Below are 17161 nucleotides of genomic sequence, written 5' to 3' on the forward strand. Positions count from 1 at the left end.
CGCACCCTACAGGGGCTATGTAATGAGCGGTGCCCAGACCCCGAGGATTTCCATCATTATACGATTTTCCGAGGATTTAAACGGTTGGATCAGACATGCCGACGAGGTAATTTCGCCCCCCCCCCCCCCCCGCCCCCCGTGGTGGGGATGCTCCTTCCTCGTATGCACAAGGCCTACGCATGTCACAAAAGCATCAAATAGGATTGTCCATTCAGCTTCTGCGCATGATTTCATGTGCCGCCTTGTAGATCTGTAATTTCCGACGCTGAAACCCTAACAGTGCAATAAACGTCTCAAATGTTGCATGCAGGTTCGGAAAATATGAGGGCCTGGCATGTGTCATGCAATGACCTCCTTTAGGAGCAGGAGAAATTTTGAGGCCAACGAAATAACAACACCCTCACTTCCTTCACAACCGGTTGATTTAAAATGTCCAGGGATCATTGCTCTCACACAGACAAAAAAGTCAAAAAACAATTAATTGAATCTTTATCTTTATCTTTACCTACTAATAAAGCAAATAGTGCTTCTGCCCGTCCGTCATTAAAAATGCCCTTGAAGTTGGCAATAATTACCCACCAATGCCACCCGTAAGTGGCAAAAACGATTCGTTTTTAATTTCTAATATCGCTCCAGGGTTCTGTTATTAAAGGTGGATACAATATAATAGCACCAATGCATGAGCAGGGTTCGATCCCTGGTTCTCACGCTTTTTCTCTTTCTTTTTACCAAGCGCAGTAATGGGCCAGCCCATGTGCGGGTCGTGGCGCCCCCTGTTTTCTATATCTTTTTCTATTTCTATTTTGTGTTTTCCCTAAAAATAAATTTCGGATTGATGGCGCCCCTATTTTTTATTTCTTTTTACTTTTTTATTTCTGTTTTGGTTTTTTATCTCAAAATTAATTTCGGATTTCCAAAATATCAAACAATTGCGAGTTCTGAAAAAAAGTAGGAAAATGGTAAACTGTTTGTGAATTTAAAAAATATTCTAAAAATCAAAAAATGTTCATGACTTAAAAAATTGCTCACAAATTATAAACAAATCACGATTTCTAATTATTTCATGAAATAAAAAATGTTCATGATTTTTTTAAATGAGCCAATATTCAAAGCATATTCAGGAATTTAAAAATCATGTCCATCAGCTTTTAGAAAATGTTCACAAAAATTAAAACACATCCGTAAATAATGAACAAAACTAATTGTAGGTTCCATAAAGGTTTTATTAGGAGATCTATATAGCTCGTTTTATGATTTTATTTAGTCCTTCGCGTTGGGTAAAAAAGGGTTTCCGTGTTTTGTACAACGCTGAACCCAACAAAATTGACATAACTTTCTAAGGGTTTGTTTTTGTAAGCTATATTAAAATGACTAAATGTCTATTTTGCTTCCATACACAGTTACTTATTTTCATATCACAATAGTGGTTATGGTAAACACCGCTACGCTAAGTCCAGACGAGACACTTTATTTATCAGTATAGCTCAGGCAGGGTCCGTCAATGCAGTTTGCTCAGCCACAAAATATTTTGTTGTGACGCCTTAAAAAATCAAGTCTTGATGAGCATCATATTGTTCGTTTTTGAAATTACATTTTAAAAGTGTCTTATCGCATCATGACATGATTTGTATATACTTTGTGAATTTGATTCATACTTTTTTATATCTACCACACATGTATAACTTGATAGTTTTTTTCCGTTGCAAGGCACGGGCATTTCCAAAAATGTTCGCTAAATCAAAAAAAGTTCGTCAAATTCAATAACTATTCCACCCAATTTCTAAATATTTTCATCGATTATAGAATGTTTGCCAGTTCAGGAAAATTGCTTAAAAATGTTCACAATTTCTAAAAAATGTTTGTAAATAGCAAAAAATATTCATAAATTGAAAAAATGTTCTTGATTGTAGAAAATGTTCAGAAATTTGTAATAGTATGTTGTTTGCGATTTCAAATATGTGCATGAGTTTAACAAATTGTTCATAATTTCAAAATGTTCATGATTTCGAGAAATTGAGAGAGATATTGTATCTCGGTGATGCAACGAAATGTGATCATGACCATTTGAAATTATGAATTTTTTTCTCCCGTTACAACGCACGGGCCCTTTTGCTAGTTATTAAAAAGCGCCAACTTCCATCATTAGGAAGATGGACTGTCACTGTGAATCTTCTCTACCCGGATCAGGTGAAGGTTTATAGTAATTGTCCATCTTCTTAACAACAGTGTAATGAAAACCGAACCTTACTATTTCTAGACTATCCGACTATTTAAACCGCTCCTAACGCTCGTTGTTAAGCGAGTTGGGACTAAAATCAGCTCCCACATAGATGAAACGGTCCAAATTAATAATGCAAGAAAACAACGCTTTGCTGAGAGCCAAGTCACGGGCTCACGACAAAGCAGCGCCACCAATAACGAGTAGTACATTAACCACTATTGGACTTGCCACGTGGCTCCACTTTGCCATGCTGTAACGCTTGGCTCTCGGCAAACAGATCGTTTGCCGAGTATTAACCTTTTGTCGAATGTGTTTTGTAGAATTGTATCGGCAAATATCTGTGTTTGTCGTGCGACAGCTATTTCCGAGTATACCTCTCGGCTTACTTCGCTTTCCCGAGTGCCTGTGATTTGGCTCTCGGTGAAGAGCCTGACACTCGGTGTACAGTGAAATTCCGGTAATGTATATGTTACCCCTTGCACGATGAGTGATTCACTCGCATCTTTGCCGGACACTTACCCATCCGCCGGCGATTGAGAGATGAAACGCTCGAACCTACTTCTGGCGGTCGTCGTGCTGGTGGCCGCAATGGATGTTTCGCTTGCGATCGGCAGAGAGGAAGGCGGATGGTCGAGGTGGAAGAAGGCTGCCATCGGTGTTGGTATTGATCTCTGCTGCTTGCTTGTTCTCGTCCTTGTCATCATATGGTACAAGCGTCGAGGAGGGCATTTGTTCTTGTCGCAGGCTCCTCCTCCTCCTCTAGTCGTCCTCGTCGCTCCTCCTCCTCCTCCGATCGTCCTCATCGCTCCTCCTCGGGTCGACGAGATCGCCGCCTGCCTTCCGGGCAGCAGGTGACTGCCACCAACTAGATGACGATGGTGTCGCGCCTCTTCTGCAAACTTGGGGAGCTCGGAGCGAATGAAGAGATGACACCTGAGGCTGCGCAAGAGCTCCTGCTCTAGGCATACGAGCCCCTTGCCGCCGACGAGATTGCCACCATCACGAAGATTACCTGCCATAAGTTAAGTTATGCATGAACTCTGAGAAATATTTGATATTCAAGCCTAAAAATATTAGAGGTGCAGTTAAGGGTTTTCCTAGAGTAGGGGGGCAATGGTCCCCTTTGGCCCCCATGAGGCTCCGCCACTGGTCGCATAGAAGTTGGATTATCTTGTAAATGTATATTGTTGAATAATATAATAAATAATATGTCTCTGTGATACAAAGACAGACAGGGCTTCAGCCCCTTATGAAAAAGAAAAAAAAAATCTGGCTTGTGTCAGATATTACATCCGACTAAAAGTCGGACTATATATCCGACTAAAAGTCGGACTATATATCCGACTAGCTAGATTATCTGGCTTCTGCGAGCACTCGTCTGGGCTGATCGTTCTTGTTATTGCGCCGCTTTTGGGCCTCCCTTCGGCTTGTCTTCCCTCGCTATTTTTTCTCTCGTTTCGATGAGTCTCCATGTGCTACTTCATCTCTCTCAACCCGGACGGCCATGTGCTGCTTGGCGCAGCTAGTCAGCCTGCGCCCGCAACATCTTGCATCCAACGATGAACACGCGACGACCGGGATATTTGACACGCCATGCGAAGTGGGGCCTTGCCGGATAGGTGGAGCAACACGCGCTTGTGGTGGGCAGCGCCATTCTTACAGTATTTCTACACGAAGGTAGGTAGGTCCATTGGTGAGCTACCTTCTAGCTATCTCTGGAATACTGGGGAATCTAGTACAAGAGGTGTACTACAACTCAAGGAAGAAGATAGTATTGAAAAGGGAATGGAGATACAAGCCGTCGTCGTCCTGTTCTGATCCCGACTAGGATCCTCTCTCACCTACCGCATTCTCAACTAAATACCACTGTTGTCCTTCTCGGGCTCAAACATGTAGGTGATCCATTGCGGGCCCGTGAACTTGTAATTGGGCTTCCTCTCGCAACACGGCCTGTTGGGCTTGACGTTTCCCCTCCTCCTCTGCTTCTTTAGCTAACTTGTGGGTGCCTCTTGTCAGGTCGCTGACACCACCACATCCTTCTCGAGGAACTTGCGGTGCAGCTCCTCTGACTCCTCGTCCAGCTTTGCCATTGTACCTGAGCAAAGAACCGAAATAATAAGGTGTGCACGCATGTCAGCCATGGGTTCACGTGAAGAACAACATTACATTGCTAAGTTCAAGCACTCGTTTGCATTGGAAGGCACGAATTAGAGCTGCAGCTGTTCAGAGCACTTACTTTGCACCTTGTTGAGCACTGGGATCGATGTCGGCAGTAGGGGATCGATGAGTGGTTGCTTGAAGAGAAACCTTGGCATACCATAAACTGGAGAGCTAAATGCAAGAATAACGAGAACCAGCCGACAATTGGACTGTTAGAAGGTCAGAGGTACCCTGCCTCATCAGATATCAAACCTCAGTTTTGACGCTTTGGTATCTCGTTAATGCTGATTTTTTAGTAGGACACGATGTTGAGCACGCTCATGGTAATGTCGTCAATCTTCAAGCTCCGCAACGTCGACCCGGTTTTCAGTAGATGTTATGTGGTTGTGTTTACGTCGTGGTGTGAATATGTGTGTGTCAACATCGTAGTAGATGTTGATAAAAAAATTGCAAGCATAATAAAAAGACTACCTATGAATTGAAAACTCTCTACAGCAACACAGATTAGTTAAATATTATTAAAAGTGACATACATAGGAGAGAGCTACCGTCAGTCTGGATTCAACAAGCCGCCAAGAAGGACACTAGTAACCTAATTTGTTATCAATCTTTAGTAATCATTATTATAGCAAAATTGCGTATGCCACCCATTAAGACGAGCGGTGGCAATGGCGTGTCCTACCGACTGGTTGTCAGGCTCTGAGGTATGATAAGGGAAGAATGATACTGTACATCCTAATTCAGAGAACTGATTGATCGTGATCAGAATAAACCATGCCGTTAACTAAGCCAAGAGCCTTGACATCGTAGTTCCTGCCCATGTCCCGCCCAGGCCGGCTGCCATCTGAGTTGTGCCCAATTACTATGGGCAAGTCTCAATATTACGGAGCACGTCCTCAGAAACTTCAGTTCGGTACAACGCGACGAGCAACCGGCCGTACCTCCTTTTCTGCATTGCATGCGCACCTTGGTTCTCCACTGCGTGCATCTTCTTTGTGCAACGCATTTTCGTCCGTTGTGCACTGCCGCTATATTTAAGGGATCGGCTAGGTCCGACCAAAAGTTAGTGAAATATACTTCACTAAGCTTTGCTCGGTCGTATGCTCCTTTATTTTATAGGGATCGATTATAGTTGGTCTTATGTTGTTAATGAACTTATGCCGTTTCAGTCAATAGGACATCTCCATCTGTGAGACACACCGAGATATATAGTAGCATCTCCTTGCGCTGCAGGTGCACAGCTTGGGTGGACACTACTCCAGTTATACTCTAACCACTGAAATTTGAAGAGCTCTTTCCTTTCTACGTGGTTGAAGAGCTCTTTCTTGCTAACAGAATAGGTCTGGGAGCGTTTTTTAGACGGGATGTTAAGCATGCAGTGCCAGTTATAAAACGAGTCTGGCAAAGAGCAACAGGCTAAGGCTATAAGACAGGTACAATTCAGCATACAAAATGGAAGAACCAGCACCCAACAACACATTCCTGCATCTCAGCCACCAGAACGTAACTCTAGATACCTGTGAAGCAAGCAATATCATCAGTCAAACAATCTTGTAGTACTATTTATTAGGGAAAGCCATTGGAGTTATTCTCCTAACTTTTGCATGACTCAAAACAGGAATCATTAGCTTCATCGTCATTTCGCAAATTGTGCTAAAAGTTCCAAAGGTGAGCCATCTCAGCATTATTAGACAAAATCATCATTAGAAACATAGGTAAATTGTAGCGTAGTGGCACACCTTCAACCTCTAATATTACATACTGCTGAGTAGAGCCTAAATGAACAGCGGGAATATGGCGGTCGCATGGAGTAGGAACTAGGAAAGCAAGAAATGTATCTGGTTTCTAGCTCATAGGCATACTTTTCAGAAACAACAGAATCTCTATCTTCCTATATATAAAAAGTCTTTCTCCTAACTAAATAGATATCCTCAAGTAATATTTGACGAAGTAATATTTTCACCGTTACTTTTATTTCCAATGTGCTAGTAAAAAATGTTACTAATGACTGAAACAGTTTTTAAGATGAATGTAGTCATGTAATTTTGATCAGATGCTCGATATGAAGTATTATCTGGTTGGGCAAAGTGAAGAAATTAGACTACATAAAAAAGCATAACTATACATATCGTTTGGATTTTGAACAAGTCAAATTGTATCAGCGGTCAATGGCCAATTACAATATATTCAAATTTGGTAGACAACGAGTGACATGCTAATAAAATGTTTAACCAAGCAGCCCGACACTAGAATAATTGTCCATGAAACTACAATAACTGCAAGCAAAACGACAAACAACAGTATAAGATTTAATGAAGCCATACTACTTAAGTATTGTCACAATCATTTGTTCACTAGGTATCACAATGGTCCAAAATAAGCAGCAATGTGAAATGGCATGCCTATATGTCCATATAAATAAAGGAAATATGAAACCAGATCCTTAGGTGTTTTTAGTTATCAATTACTTGTGTAGACGGGACAACATGCAAATCACACGAGGACTTTATGACTCATAACCGCAGGAAAAAAAAGTTAAAAACAATGCTGTGAAAGTAAAACAAAAACAGAATGAAGGAAACAATGCCCTGACAGTCCTAGAAGCGATAGATGAAAAATTATTCATAATTTTCAAACCAAGTGGTCATTATGACTGTTCACAAAATCAGCAAAGATAACAATACAGACTGAAGGAAATATAACTAGGCTTAAGCCTCCAAAGAGTTCAAGCCAGTTTTTTTTCTGCAGTCAACTTCCAACTTTTGTGTATGCCTTGTAAGTGCATCTAGTGCCCCTTAGTGATTTTGGTGTATCGAAGACTTATAGGTTAAGGGACTGCTGCGTTTGTGAGTGTACACATGTCTATAAGTCTATGAGGAGTTTGATATTTACAGAGAAAGTCGACCCCTAAAAGTGAAGTTCTTCAACTGAAGACTTTGAATTTTTGAAGACTTTCTGAAGACTTTGAAAGTGAAGAAATTGGTGTGACCTTGAAGACTTGGTATACATTCGAGGAACATGAAGCGCGAAGACTTTTGTTTTCGTAGTTTCATTTTCTTTTTCTTGAGTCATAGGAAACACTGTAGTGTTAAAGGGGTCGAGGAAATACTAAGGAAAAATTTTCATGTGATGCTCAGCTGAAAATTCTACACCTACCAATCCCTTCGAGTAAAGCAATTGCAAATCTCATACAGTTCAGTCATATTCTTCAGTGACAGAGACGAAGTTCTTCTGGTCTCTGAGGAATTTGTTCTGACTAAGGAGTTAGGAATTCGCCAGTGCGGATTGCCTACACAGTGAGGAACATGATAGCCGTGAGGAATTTGATAGTCACAATTCTGACCGTTGCTGTGCTATGCGCCAGCTGTCCCAAAATATCTTTCCACCTAACGGTCATATCAGACAAGGGCATTTATGTCTTATCATGTCGGGCTGCTCCTTAGGCTATAAATAGCCGCCCCCTACAACCACTAGCTGGTTGTCTGCTCCGAGAGAAACTGACACTTGTCATCTGAGAGCATCCCATCCTCCAAGGACTTTGAGCGAAAATCATCAAGTGAGGAAAACCCAAACCCAACACCTACAAACCCAAAGTGATTGAGCATCAGTGAAGAGATTGATCCTGCGTGGATCCGACGCTTGTTTCCTTTGAAGACTGTGCTTCTTCCGGACGGTTAGGCGTCAAGGTCTAGAGCATCCAAGAGGAATTGTGGATCGCCGAGTGACCAAGTTTGTGAAGGTTCGGAAGTCACCTGAAGACTTATCACGAGTGATTGGGCGAGGTCTGTGTGACCTTAGCTCAAGGAGAATACGGTGAGGACTGTGTGTCCGGGACTGGGTGTCCTCGAGTTTAAATACTCAGCCGCTCCAACCAGATGTACAACTGAGACAGCAGTTGGAACTGGTCTACCAAATCATTGTCTTCACCAAGATCACCGGTTCTATTTCCTCAACTCTTTCATTTTCTCATGTCTGTTGTTGTGTGCTTATTCATATCTGTTTGAAGACTTTGACTGAAGACTTTCTCATTCCTCAATTCAATTTCTTCAATCTGTCCGTCTTCTTTCTGTGTTGTCCTATGCTTACGCTTTCTGTACTCTGTGCTTGTCTTCATTCCATTATGATGACCATGCTTGTGTTCTGTTATGTTTACTTCTGAGTACTTATTCCGCTGCAAGTAGTTCTTCATTTAGGAATTTCCTTACTAGCAAATTCCTTAGTGAAGAATTCATAAAAATCGCCTATTCACCCCCCTCTAGTCGATATAACACACTTTCAATTGGTATCAGAGTAAGATACTCCCTTGTTCTGTGTGATTTTGGTTTAACCGCCTGGAGTTTAGTTATGTCGACCGCAGGTATGATCAAGGTCTCTGCTGGGTGTCCTACCTTCGATGGGAACGGACTACCCCTACTGGAAGAATAAGATGCGGATGCATCTTGAGGCAATTGATAACGATCTCTGGTATGTTGTGGAAAATTGTGTTCCCTCAGTCACACCTTCTCTGAACACTACTGATGTGAAGAGATTCAAGCAACTCGATTCTCAAGCGAAGAATATCATATGTGGTCATCTGAGCAAAGGACTGTATGGAAGAGTGAGTGATTTGGAAACTGCTAAGCTTATCTGGGATAGGCTATCCAAAGTGAATGAAGGAGTCTCAACTCAACGTGACTCTCGTGTTGACGTTCTTCGCAATCTCTTCAACCGCTTCAAAAGACCCGACAATGAAAATGTCCAGCAAACCTTCGATCGCCTCACTGACATCTCAAATGAGCTTCAAGCGCTTGGCGCCACTGACATCACCAACCATGAGGTGGTGAAGAAATTGCTGAGATCGCTCGATTCTTCATTTAATACTCTGGCACTGATGATTCAAGAGCGTGCTGACTACAAGTCACTTGATCCCGCTGATATCCTCAAGAGGCTAAATACTCACGAGTTCCAGCTTGCTGAGAAGAGAGACCTCTATGGTTCGAGCTATGGAAGATCACATGCTCTGAAGGCCAAGGCAGTCTCTGAGTCTGGAGATGAGGACTCTGCTAGCAGCCTTGGTGACCCTGAAGAACTTAGCCAGGAACTAGCACTGCTTGTGAACAAATTTTAGAAGTTCTCAAGACGTGGTCACTTTGGAAAATCCTCAAGGAGCAATGATTCCTCATCCAATGACTACAAGAAGAGGCTATGCCACAAATGCAAGAAACCCGGTCACTACATCCAAGATTGTCCTCAGTGGGATAAGGAATCAAAGAAGAAGAAATACAAGGATTACAGTTCTGATGACGCAAAGAAGAAGAAGAAATCTTCAAAGTCTTCATCATCAAAATCCTCGAAGTCTTCATCTTACAAGAAGAGCTGCTCCAAGAAGGCTCAGGCATTCATTGGCAAGGAAATGGACTCTGAAGCTGAATCTGAGGAACATGAGGACGAGGATGCATCTGAGGAGTCTGAGTCTGGTGTGGCGAGCCTAGCTCTCGCTACTGCATTCGTCAGCAAGTCTATCTTCAACTCTGAAGAAAATGGATTCACCAACAAAGCTGATGAAGGCAATGATGACTATGCTCCCACCTATTGGTTCGTGGCAAAGGGTGCCAAGGTAACTAAATACGCCTCCTATGAATCAAGTGAAGATGAATCTGATGAAAACCTCAAGCCCAGCTACTCTAAACTTGCTAAGATTGCTGTGAAACAACAAAAGGCTTTTGAAAAGGTTCAAAACATGCTAGATAAAAGTGATGATATGTTGGGTGAAGAAATGGATCGCACCAAAACCTTGACTGAAAATCTTCAGAGACTTCAGTCCAAGTTTGACAACCTTCGAGGTCATCATAACACTCTCTTATATGATCACGAGAAGCTTTCTTATGAATTTCTTCAAAGAAAGCAAGATCTTGAAAAGCTAAGAGTGGATTATGAAGATCTTCAGAAGGAGCGCGATTCATTACTTGCTCAATAGATCATCGCTACTCAGGAAGAATTTGTTCCTCCATGTCTGAAGTGCATTGAATGTGAAACTGCTAATTCTTCACCTGAATGTTCAAATGCTTCTAATGCTACAAATTCTTCATTTGTCTCTGCTATAACTAATTCCTCATCTGAGGACAATGCAAGTATCACTGAGGGCTGAAGGAATTGTACATGATAGGCATGTACAAAAGCCTCAAAGGGCATCAGACTCTTTGTGATGTGCTCAAAAAGCAGATCCTCAACAGAAACCCTAGGAAAGAGGGTATTGCCTTTGAGAGGAAACTCAATGCTGATGGAACATATTGGAAGCCTGAGCAGTACCCCAAAACCTCATGGGTTGCTGCAAAGGGACCTCCAGTTGATCCATCCGATTTATCTGGCTTTACATGTGAATCTCCTCATTCTTCCGATGAGTCATTTGACTCCAACTATAAACTGTTCAAAAATCAGAATGGTGAAGTATTTGCTAGATATGTTGGCACTAACTGCAGGAACGGTTCACCTATGAAGAAAATCTGGGTTCCCAAAAGTTGCCTTGAAAGTCTTCAGGTGAATGTCCTCATGACACCACCTGTGAAGAATAGGAACTCCAGATCAAATTCTTCATATGAACCAAATTCTTCTTATGGATCCAAGTCCTTATACGGACCAAATTCCTCACGTGGATCAAATTCCTCAAAAGGATCAAAGTCCTCATATGATCATCATCGTGCTAACCCCTCTGTTTCGTAGGGTAGAGCTAAGGGCTATGAATATGAGCATTATTCTTCAACTCATTATGTTCATAAGTCCTCAAAGAATTTCTCTGCTTATTCATATGCTTATCCTAACCCCTCTTATGTGAAACAAAGTGGGTTGGCGTCTATGCCACCTTTCTCATGTGGTGCTCACGGAGTGATGAATTCTTTGCCACCCCTTCAGATGTGGGTGGTGAAGAAAAAGAACTAATCTCTTATGCAGGGTCAGGCCTCTAGACGTGCTCAAAACTTCTGAAGAATTTGCTGGAGACCTGAACAATGCCTAATAGGACGCATGCTAATCATGATGAAATGAACTTTCATTTCACACGTCCTCATACCAACTTATCTATTCTATTGCTTGATGAAATTGATCTGATGATATTGATGTCATATTCTTCATTGATGAAGTATATGAGTTCGTAAGTTGCACTAATTCATCTGCAGGATGATCAACCCAAAGCCAATGAGTGGGTCCTCGATAGTGGATGTACAAATCACATGACTAGTGACAAGAATCTATTGATGGATGCTCCTTTATCACCGTCACATCTGAAGCATATCATCTTCGCTGACAAAGGCAAAAGTCAGGTATTGGGTCTAGGTAAGGTTGTGATCTCTAAGGACATACACATGGACAAAGTCATGCTTGTCGAGTCCTTAGGATACAACCTCATGTCTGTCTCAATGCTTTGTGATCTTGATATGGTTGTTGTCTTTGGCAAATATCGTTGCGTTGTGATCATGGAAGCTGACAATTCCAAAGTCTTCGAAGGCTTTAGGAGAGGAGACTTGTACATTGTTGATTTCTCTACAGGACCACAACCGGCCGTATGCCTACTTGCAAAAGCTTTAGAAGGCTGGCTATGGCATCGATGACTTGGTCATGCTGGCATGAGGAATTTGCACACGCTTGCGAAGAAGAAGCATGTCATTGGCATTGAGAATGTCAAATTCCTCAAGGATCACTTATGCGGAACCTGTGAAGCTGGAAAGATGACCAAGGCCAAGCATCCAGCGAAGACTATCATGACTACCACTCGACCATTTGAATTGCTTCACATGGATCTCTTCGGTCCTAATCATTATTCTGCTATTACAAATGATGCATCTCTATATGGCTTGTTATTGTTGACGATTATTCTCGTTACACATGGGTACACATTGTCACTTACAAACATGAGGTGCAGGAAGTCTTCAAACGATTTTCCTCGAGGGCTTCAACCAACTTTGGTGTGTGATGACCCACAAGTGTAGGGTATATATCGCAGTCCTTTCGATAAGTAAGAGTGTCAGACCCAACGAGGAGCAGAAGGAAATGATAAGCGGTTTTCTGTAAGGTTTTCTCTGCAAGCACTGAAATTGTAGGTGATAGATAGTTTTGTGATAAGATGAATAGTAACGAGTAACAAGTAAATAAAGTAAATAAAGTGCAACAAGGTGGCCCAATCCTTTATGTAGCAAAGGATAAGCCTGGACAATTTCTAATAATGAGAAAAGAGCTCCCGAGGACACATGGGAATTATCGTCAAGCTAGTTTTCATCACGTTCATATGATTCGCGTTCGGTACTTTGATAATTTGATATGTGGGTGGACAGGTGTTTGGGTACTGCCCTTACTTGGACAAGCATCCCACTTATGATTAACCCCTATTGCAAGCGTCCGCAACTACAAAAGAATTATTAAGGTAAACTTAACCACAACATTAAACATATGGATCCAAATCAGCCCCTAACGAAGCAACGCATAAACTAGGGTTTAAGCTTCTGTCACTCTAGCAACCCATCATCTACTTATTACTTCCCTATGCCTTCCTATAGGCCCAAATAATGGTGAAGTGTCATGTAGTCGACGTTCACATAACACCACTAGAGTAAAAAACAACATACATCTCATCAAAATATCGAACGAATACCAAATTCACATGACTACTAATAGCAAGACTTCACCCATGTCCTCAGGAACAAACGTAACTACTCGCAAAGCATATTCATGTTCATAATCAGAGGAGTAATAATATGCATAAAGGATTTGAACATATGATCTTCCACCAAGTAAACCAATTAGCATCAACTGCAAGGAGTAATCAACACTACTAGCAACCGACAGGTACCAATTTGTGGTTTTGGTACAAGATTGAATACAAGAGATGAACTAGGGTTTTGAGAGGAGATGGTGTTGGTGAAGATGTTGATGGAGATTGACCCCCTCCCGATGAGAGGATTGTTGGTGATGACGTTGGTGATGATTTCCCCCTCCCGGAGGGAAGTGTCCCCGGCAGAATAGCTCCGCCGGAGCCCTAAATTGGTTCCGCCTCGTGGCGGCGGAGTTTCGTCCCGTAAGCTTGCCTACGATTTTTCTAGGGTAAAAGCCCTCATATAGCAGAAGATGGACACCAGGGGGCCACCAGGGGGCCCAGGAGACAGGGGGCGCGCCCAGTAGGGGGGGAGGCGCCCCCACTCTCCTGGCCAAAGTGTGGGCCCCCTGGTGTATTTCTTTCGCCCAATAATTCTTATTAATTCCAAAAACATGTTTCATGGAGTTTCAGGATTTTTGGAGCAGTGCAGAATAGGTTTCCAATGTTTGCTCCTTTTCTAGCCAGAATTCCAGCTGCCGGCATTCCCCCTCTTCATGGTAAACCTTGTAAAATAAGAGAGAATAGCCATAAGTATTGAGATATAATGTGTAATAACAGCCCATAATGCAATAAATATTGATATAAAAGCATGATGCAAAATGGACGTATCAACTCCCCCAAGCTTAGACCTCGCTTGTCCTCAAGCGAAAGCCGATATCGAAAAATATGTCCACATGTTTAGAGATAGAGGTGTCGATAAAAATAAAATACGGACATGAGGGCATCATGATCATTCTTATAACAGCAACATATATAGATTTTATCATATGATTTCCTATGCTCAAGTGACAATCAATTCACAATGTCATGTATGGTTCAAAAACTTCATTGGGAACTAACAAACTATAATCTCAGTCATTGAAGCAATTGCAATTTATCGTAACATTAGAAAGAGTCAACAATAGAGGTTTTCAACAAATTCACATACTCAACTATCTTGTAGTCTCCTATAATTGCTAACACTCACACAATACTCGTGGTTATGGAGTTTCAGCCGGACACTAAGAAAGATAGAGGCTTATTGTGTTACCTCCCAACGTATTCACCTTTAGGTGATGTGAACAATAATAGCCCATGCTAACTTACATCCAATTGGATATATATATCACGATCTTTCAAACACGAGGAGCTTGCCAAAGGATAAAATGAAAAAGGGAAAGGTGTGGATCACCTTGACTCAAGGATAAAGTAAAAACATAAAGTAAAAGATAGGCCCTTCGGAGAGGGAAGCAAAGGTTGTCATGTGCGTTTAGGGTTGGAAGCACAAAGTCTTAATGCAAAAGAATGTCACTTTATATTGCCCCTTGTATGTGGACCTTTATTATGCAGTCCATCGCTTTTATTACTTCCACAACAAGATCGTACAAAGCTTATTTTCTCTGCACTAATAAGTCATACATATTTAGATAACAATTTTTATTGCTTGCAACATGACAACTTACTTGAAGGATCTTACTCAATCCATAGGTAGGTATGGTGGACTCTCATGGCAAAACTAGGTTTAAGGATATATATTTGGAAGCACAAGTAGTATCTCTACTTGGTGCAAGGAATTTGGCTAGCATGAGGAGGAAAGGCAAGCTCAACATGTTTGGAAGGTCAATGACAATATACTTTAACTGAGATGTGCGAAAACATAAACCATTACGTTGTCTTCCTTGTCCAACGTCAACTCTTTTAGCATGTCATACTTAATGAGTGCTCCCAATTATAAAAGGTGTATACGATAATATATTTACATGTGAACCCCTCTTTCCTTATCACTTCCTATTAATTGCAACGATAACCAAAACTACGTTTATCAACTCTCAACAACTTTTATGCCTCATACTTTCTATATGTGAAGTCATCACTATCCATAAGATCAATATTGACTCTTTTATTCTTTCTACTTTCTCAAGATCATAGCAACATAGCAAAGCCCTTGACTCAACACTAATCTTTATTATAGATAGCTCACAGACTCGATTACAAGAAGAGATCACAAAGCAAAAACTCAAAACTACGTGATATCGAAACTTCAATATACTAGATCAAGATACTACTAAAGGTTCGAACTAAATAAAACGGTAAACATAAGAGTGTGATGGTGATACGATACTGGGGCCCCTCCCCCAAGCTTGGCAGTTGCCAAGGGGAGTGCCCATACCCATGTGATTATGTCCTCGGAGGTGGTAAAGTAGGAGTTGTTGATGATGTAGGCTTGTCGTCCGTCTTCCAAGGCATAGGCTCACCATCATAGAAGGATGATCGAGTCTCCGGGATCCTTAAATCTGTAGCCAAACTCATCCTCTTGAATCTATATTCATATTCACAGTTCTGGTTTTGCAGGTCATAGATCTAGGCTTGGAGGTGCTCAATTTTCTCTTGAAGCTTGAAGATGGTCTCCCCAATGACTTTGGCATCTAGCTTGTGGTTGTTGGTGAACTCCGTGATCATCATCTGGTTGGTGTTGAGTCCATGATCCACCATCCCTTGGCACTTGAAAACTTGCTGCTCTACGGCTTCGAGCTTTGTCTCCACGCTTCCGGTACGCCTTGGTCCCTCCACATCGCGGATGTGCAGCACCCCTTCACGCATCTCAATGGTTTGAGGGTGTTGTAGCACCTCCGCGAGATAGGGGTTGATAACCCTCTCGAAAAACTTGTCCTTGGGAGCGCTTGGAGACGACATGATGCTCTAGATCTGAAACAGAAACAGCTCGAAACAAAAACAGAGGATATTTGCGTGATATGGTGGTCAAAACCTTCGGGAGTATATATAATGAATTTTTACCGACAAAAATACGTAACGTGCAAGAAAACAGAGTCTGGGGGGCACACGAGGTGCCCACGAGACATGGGGCGCGCCCAGTAAGGGTGGGTGTCGGTGTCAGAACCGGCGGATCTCGGGTAGGGCATCCCGATCTGTGCATCTTAGGCTGATGGTAACAGGAAGCGAGGGACACAATGTTTACCCAGGTTCGGGCCCTCTCGATGGAGGTAAAACCCTACTTCCTGCTTGATTAATATTGAAGATATGAGTAGTACAAGAGTAGATCTACCACGAGATCGTAGAGGCTAAACCCTAAGAGCTAGCCTATGATGGTATGATTGTAATTGTGATCGGCCTTCTAAGGACCAACCTCTCCGGTTTATATAGACACCGGAGAGGGCTAGGGTTTACATGGAGTCGGTTACAAGGAAGGAAACACAATATCCGGATCGCCAAGCTTGTCTTCCATGCAAAGGAGAGTCCCATCCGGACACGGGCCGAATTCTTGAGTCTTGTATCTTCACGCTTCAATAGTCTGGACGATGTATATAGTCCGGCTGTCCAGATACCCCCTTATCCAGGACTCCCTCAGTAGCCCTTGAACCAGGCTTCAATGACGATGAGTCCGGCGCGCAGTCTTGTCTTCGGCATTGCAAGGCGGGTTCCATCTCCTAATACTCCAAAGTAACTGTCGAACACTCAACCGTGTCCGGATCCGCAAAATGATCTTCCCATACCGCCATAGAGAGAATGATATTTCACAAATGCAATCTGCTGACAACTTGTTTAGACAACATGACATGTTATTACGGTCGGGTCATTATTCGAACCATTTTCCTACAACCAGCCATAGCGCATATTGCAAGGCGGTTTCCTTGACACGTCTTGTCAAAGCAGAGATCGTGTCCCCTTATCACGGGATTCTCATCAATACAGGTATGGGTAATCCCACCATGCCATCAATCATAGCGCTTGGGAAGTAAGCGATTCTCAACGGGCAAGTGGGGAGGCACACCGCTTTTGTCGCCTCTATAAAGGGATAAGAGTTCCTCATTTTTACCCACACCTTCTTCCTCCTTTGCCCACTCTTGCCCCCTCGAGCTCTAGCGCCCTAGATCAAGTCTTCTTCGCACAGCTAAACATGTCCAGAGCAGGAGGCAAGTGGGTGGCTTCCACCATGAAGG

General features: G+C 42.3%; 1 pseudogene; it reads right to left on the reverse strand.

The window, feature by feature from the left end:
- Nucleotides 1–4233: 4233 nt before the first annotated feature.
- The window catches only part of LOC123138820 (uncharacterized), a 152901-nt pseudogene continuing 139973 nt past the window's right edge, over nt 4234–17161 (reverse strand).

This window comes from Triticum aestivum, chromosome 6B, assembly GCF_018294505.1.
Source record: "Triticum aestivum cultivar Chinese Spring chromosome 6B, IWGSC CS RefSeq v2.1, whole genome shotgun sequence".
Classification (NCBI taxonomy): Eukaryota; Viridiplantae; Streptophyta; class Magnoliopsida; order Poales; family Poaceae; genus Triticum; species Triticum aestivum.